Source organism: Limulus polyphemus, unplaced genomic scaffold (assembly GCF_000517525.1).
Source record: "Limulus polyphemus unplaced genomic scaffold, Limulus_polyphemus-2.1.2 Scaffold215, whole genome shotgun sequence".
Classification (NCBI taxonomy): Eukaryota; Metazoa; Arthropoda; class Merostomata; order Xiphosura; family Limulidae; genus Limulus; species Limulus polyphemus.
The window spans coordinates 561,895-568,304 of record NW_013665825.1 but is presented as its reverse complement, the minus strand read 5'-3'; the positions used below and the strand labels follow the sequence as shown (position 1 = coordinate 568,304).

The following is a 6,410-nucleotide window of genomic DNA, read 5'->3' as shown; positions in this document are numbered from 1 at the left end:
TAATAATTCAAATAAAATCAAGGAATAAGAATAGCTGTCAACGCTCTGGATTAATAATAATAATTCAAATACTTCCAAGGAATAAGAATAGCTGTCAACGCTCTGGATTAATAATAATAATTCAAATACTTCCAAGGAATAAGAATAGCTGTCAACGCTTTGGATTAAAATAATAATTCAAATACTTCCAAGGAATAAGAATATCTGTCAACGCTCTGGATTAATAATAATAATTCAAATACTTCCAAGAAATAAGAATAGCTGTCAACGCTCTAGATTAATAATAACAATTCAAATACTTCCAAGAAATAAGAATAGCTGTCAACGCTCTAGATTAATAATAACAATTCAAATACTTCCAAGGAATAAGAATAGCTGTCAACGCTTTGGATTAATAATAATAATTCAAATACTTCCAAGGAATAAGAATAGCTGTCAACGCTTTGGATTAATAATAATAATTCCAACACTTCCAAGGAATAAGAATAGCTGTCAACGCTCTGGATTAATAATAATAATTCAATAAATACTTCCTTGATTTCTTCGCTAAATCACGCGTGATTTAACGCGAAGTATTTTGATTACGGGTTATTCGCAGATAATAATAATAAAGACAAATGCTTTCGAATCTAACACGGTGTTTATTTCTTTAGCTTCACGGGGATGGCAAGACCAGACGTATAAGCAGCTCCACTTAATAAACATATATACAGATTAAAATACGTCAACTGCAATGAATTATTCTGTAATTTCTAACACGACGTATCCGATAAAAACACCAAGACAAATATGTTTCCATCTTCTATTTTTTATGCTTATTTCGATTACAATTATACATTAATTAGCTCTTAAATTTTCTTTATATAAGCGTCTTTTACAAACAGATACCGAATATTCAAATCTGCCAAATTACCCCATTCTTGCAAGAGATGAAAATTACGTAAGTCGTATTCCATTGTGTGCCCAGAATATGTAACTGTTTAAGTCTAGAGCTTCAGATAAAAAAGGTTCGCTCTTTCCTCTCCTAATATACGTAGAAATACAAAATACGTAATAAAACTGGGTTGAAAAAACTTGGCAAGGGGGGTCTTATTAATGACCTTCTATTTAGAAATGGGTATATGTACTTGAGGTATAGTAGAATTAGTAATTTATTCTTTGGGGGTAGGGTTGATTATTTCTTTCAAGAAAGAGGATACTTCGTAAACACGTTTATGTGAGTAGGCGGCCTCAGTATGGATAATAACAGCTACAGCTTATATACGCAAGCATATACAGTATAGTGCGTGCATCTTACGAAAAGAGTGCCAGATAACTCAGAGGAAATCTTACCTGTCATTAGCGTGACGCCTCTCTATCCACGACTATAGTTCACACCGTGGTTCAAGCCGTAACTGGAGGGGTTTATATTGATTTTATTTCGTTCAGAACGTCAAGTGTACTTCTCCGATAGCAGTCGTGAGTTAGACTCAATTTCAAATAACAATGTAAGACGGAAAAAACAGACAAAGAAATGGACACCCAAGCCAGATAGATGCTTTTTAATATGTGAAATCATATTTACTTTTACAGATGACAATCGAAATAAAAACTAGTCTCGTGCTAAGAATATGAAAGACATTATCAAACCCCTGGTGTCTTCTTTCGGCACACTAATAAGGTAACACCAGAAGGGGTCGATTTCTTCATCAGATGAAGATGCAAGTTAAATAAATATCAGAAACTGTTTTGTTTTATTGCACCAGTAAAGCGTAGCTTTGATTATTTTCTAATACAGAAGCTTTGTCCAAATAAACTACTTATTTGCGTACTTATAACCTTGCAGGGTGTAATAAATAACTCCAAATAAAATACAGAGTGATTATAACAAGGGTTACGGACTGTATCGTCGAACCAAGTTTAAGATAATGGAACACTATGAAGACATTCTATTGTAAAATTAGAGTCTTCCAGAGAGATCCACCGAGCAACCGTTTATACGAGTATGTTATGTGACAGAATAAAATTGAAATTATAAAAGCTGATCAACGAACTTCGTAATAGCTTTCCAAGTATCTCCAATAAAATTCTAGATCATATAGCACTTGTATCCAATTATACAGTAGAAATAGCGGTAACACCGCGAATGTCGAGATGGCGAACATGATGTGAAGAAACTTCAATTCTGGATATTGCATAAAATATGAAAAAAAAGGGGAGGTTACCACTAATTCCCTCTGACTGGCACTTATTGCTTAATAAACTTTATTCCCTCTCCCTGAGCACTCGCTAGAGAACTTTAAAATCTTTACATAATCTAGAAACAAAATCATTTGTCACGAACATTTCCGAAATCTTACTTTTTCATTTGTGAAAGAACTACATGAATTACTTGTACTACAGAATCTTTAAGAGTCAACGAATTACTTGTATTACAGAATCTTTAAGAGTCAACTTTAAGTTTGAAAAATTGAGTCCGAAATCTTACTTTTTCATTTATGAAATAACTACATGAATTACTTGTATTACAGAATCTTTAAGAGTCAACTTTAAGTTTGAAAAATTGAGTCCGAAATCTTACTTTTTCATTTATGAAATAACTACATGAATTACTTGTATTACAGAATCTTTAAGAGTCAACTTTAAGTTTGAGAAATTGAGTAGTTATTATTTCCCTTAAGGGAATCTTCTTTTGAAAGTTCAAGTTAATAACATCCTTACAAACTTCTTGTACGTCAACTGTTTATGAAGTTTGGCTTTCACAACTACTACTATTACTCATAAGTTAGTTTTTTAAAGAACAAATACACAGGAATAATACACCTAATCAGGTAAATAATTTTAAATGGCGTATGCCTCACAAGTTTAGCTTTTGTTTATCTTTCCATAAGGAAACCACTTGTTATTTCTTCTTCTCTATCCTTGGCTTGTTTTTGAATTTCGCGCAAAGCTACACGAATTCTATTTGCGCTACTATCCTTGGCATATGTTACTATTCCCCCATCAGTCCTCCAGAGCTCAGTTAATGCCATTCCTTTGAAATGAAATAAAAGTTTCAAAACTTGTCTGAGTCTGAGATTTTTAGTTAGAGAAAACTACATTGATTTATGTTGAATGTCTTGGCCTTGACATAGTTTTATTTTATTTTATATTTCTTTCAGTAATCATCTGAAATAAATTAGTATCGAACCAGCGAACGAAAAAGTGCATGTATAGATAATCTATATGCTGTGGTTACACGATGCTTCAGTAATATTGGCTTCGGTGGATGTGGTTGTCTTGGATTTTAAAAGTTTTGATTTCCGATGACAAGCGAAACCTGTATTTCTTATTCCAGAGCACTCCACTGGCGCCATCACCTTACAGACGTTGAGCAACAGGGTGTTACGCAACATTATTCTGAGATCAATATACGACAAACTCACTCAACAAAATATCTACTATGAAAAAAAGGCCATTTCGTCAAAAGTCTTTAAAATATTGCTACTTTCAAAACTGACAAGATTGATTCGGGTTTGGGTTGATTTATTTTATAGGAAGTCGCTAACTGATGTATTTGATTAAAAAAAATTAAGAAACAAAACAAAAAAACAGGAGCTCATTAAAAACTAAGGCTACGCTTTGGAAGAAAACAAAAACTACGCACCGAAAAGTGTTTTGTCTGAAAAATTGCGTAAAGCTAAACGAGGGCTATCTACGCTAATCCTCCCTAATTTAGCAGCGAAAGACCTCCCACCACCAACTCTTGAGCTACTCTTTACCAACAAACAGTGGGACTGACCGTTACATTATAACGCCCCCACGGCTGAAAGGGCGAGAATATTTGGTGGTACGGGGATTCGAACCCGCAACCCTCAGGTTACGAGTCGAGCGCCTTAACCACCTAGTCCTGCCTTGCCCCGCGCATAAAGTTTCAATTAATGAAAACAAAATATTGCTCAACTTGGTTTATTAAAGGTTGTACTTTCGGGCAGACAAATTCTATTGAAATACTAATAAAGAATTGTCTTATATAATTGATGGAATAGACAACATCACATGAGCATACTAAATTAACATAACTCACATTTCTAGACTTTTAATAGTCTTGAAAATGAAAGTTGCTTCTGTTTAAATATGCAATATTTGAGTATGTTAAAACTGAAACTAAATTATAATGAACAATAAATTAAATGCAAATCAAGAATACAGAGCTGATATTCTCTACCATGTTCTTGACATGAACATGATATAATTTTATTGGATAAACTGCACCTTTGTGCCTTTAGAAAGACTGGGCATGTCCCTGGTGGTAAGGGCGCTCAACTCGTAATCTGCGAGATGCGGGATTGAACCCCGTTGCCGAACATGCTCACTCTTTCAGCCGTAGGTCCGTTATAATGTAACGGTCAGTCTCACTATTCGTTGGTAAAGAGTAGCCCAAGAGTTGGTGGTGGCTAGCTGGCTTCCCTCAAATCTCTCAATTAAAAATTTTTGATGACATTGAATAGATATTGAGTACCTTTGCACAAAATACAAGAAAATGAATACACAAAGGATCTTCAACTGCTCTAGCACGGTATTGTATTAGCATATTTAATATATATTTATATATAAATTGAGATAGCCGAGTCTTTTAACTGTTAATGCTAAACACTAATTAACATGTGGAATATGCACCTTACGCATGAAAAGGTTTCACATTTTACGTCACTTTTTACGTCCAAACCATTATGGATAAAGTTCAGAAAGTTCTATTTTTTTATAATGCACTTTGCTGCAGCAATTACTGTTTTTTATTTATGTTTATGAAATTCAACTACTTTCTAATTCCGTTTTAATAAATATGTCACTATCAACTGTTCAATACCTGAAAGAAAGAAAAAATTAAATACTTTGAAGAAAATATATAGAAGTCACAATACCGAGTTAAGCCGTTACATCTGTGCCTAGTTTACGTCTTAAATTCTTTTCTTGCCAGAAGTAGTTGTTCGTGTTTTTGTGAAAGGTGGAGATTTTCGGTTCAGCTTATGTAGTAATCATTTTCAGTTCAAATGAGAGTTACAGTGTGTTAGCATCATGACTGCACCAAGTGAACTCGAAGAAAAAAAATATATATAGACACTAAATTACTGTGCTAAAACGATAGCCCCCACCCCCTCCAGTGGCACAGCGGTACGTCTGTGGACTTACACCTTTGGAAACCGGGTTTCAATACCAGTGGTCGGCAGAGCACAGATAGCCCTTTGTGTAGCTTTGTGTTTAACTACAAACAAACCTAAAATGAGAATATATATATATATATATATATAAAAACACTAAATTACTGTGCTAATACGACACCCCCACCCCCCAGTGGCACAGCGGTACGTCTGTGGACTTACACCGCTAGAAACCGGGTTTCAATACCAGTGGTCGGAAGAGCACAGATAGCCCTTTGTGTAGCTTTGTGTTTAACTACAAACAAACCTAAAATGAGAATGTTTATTTTTATTCTCATTCTGAGTTCTTAACACAAATCAGCAAGTCACGTAATAACTACGGCCGATTGTATCAGAACTATCTTGGCATTATTTGGGCGTTGCTTTGGTCGCTTTTATGAAGGCTATGTAACAACCTTTTATGGTGTAAAATATTCGTTGTTTACACAAATATTTAACTCTGTAGAGTATACTATTTGCTAGTGTCGTCAGCAAAGTCATTTTACAGATTTTAATATACATTACATCTAACTGCATTGTCGTTTTCTTCATACCCTCTTCATCCTAAAGAGAAACTTGATCTCGGAAGTGACATGACTGGCCAACTGTTATGAAATATCATTGACTCTCACATACAGAAAACAACGTCAATAAACTTTGATTGATTTTTTTACAATACCAAGCAAAGGATATGACTCATAAAATAGAAGATACTCAACATTATTCTTATAATACCAAGTTAGGGATATGACTCATAAAACAGAAGATATTCAACATTATTCTTGTAATACCAAGCTAGGGATATGACTCATAAAATAGAAGATACTCAACATTCTTCTTACAATACCAAGCTAGGGATATGACTCGTAAAATAGAAGATACTCAACATTATTCTTACGATATCAAGCTAGGGGTATGACTCATAAAATAAAAGATACTCAACATTATTCTTGTAATACCAAGTTAGGGATATGACTCATAAAACAGAAGATACTCAACATTATTCTTGTAATACCAAGCTAGGGATATGACTCATAAAATAGAAGATACTCAACATTCTTCTTACAATACCAAGCTAGGGATATGACTCGTAAAATAGAAGATACTCAACATTCTTCTTACGATATCAAGCTAGGAGTATGACTCATAAAATAGAAGATACTCAACATTCTTCTTACAATACTAAGCTAGGGATATGACTCATAAAATAGAAGATACTCAACATTCTTCTTACAATATTAAGCTAGGGAT

At 33.9% G+C, this 6,410-nt stretch overlaps 1 protein-coding gene across 2 annotated transcripts in view; it reads right to left on the bottom strand.

Annotated features, from left to right (window-relative positions):
- LOC106478481 (sodium/potassium/calcium exchanger Nckx30C-like) overlaps positions 1–1,389 on the bottom strand; it is a 103,152-nt gene extending 101,763 nt beyond the window's left edge. For both annotated transcript variants that reach the window (XM_013939026.2, XM_022382085.1), the window contains exon 1: positions 1,333–1,389. The gene's annotated coding sequence lies outside the window, so the exon portion shown is untranslated. The remainder of the gene's footprint in view (positions 1–1,332) is intronic.
- Positions 1,390–6,410: the final 5,021 nt, after the last annotated feature.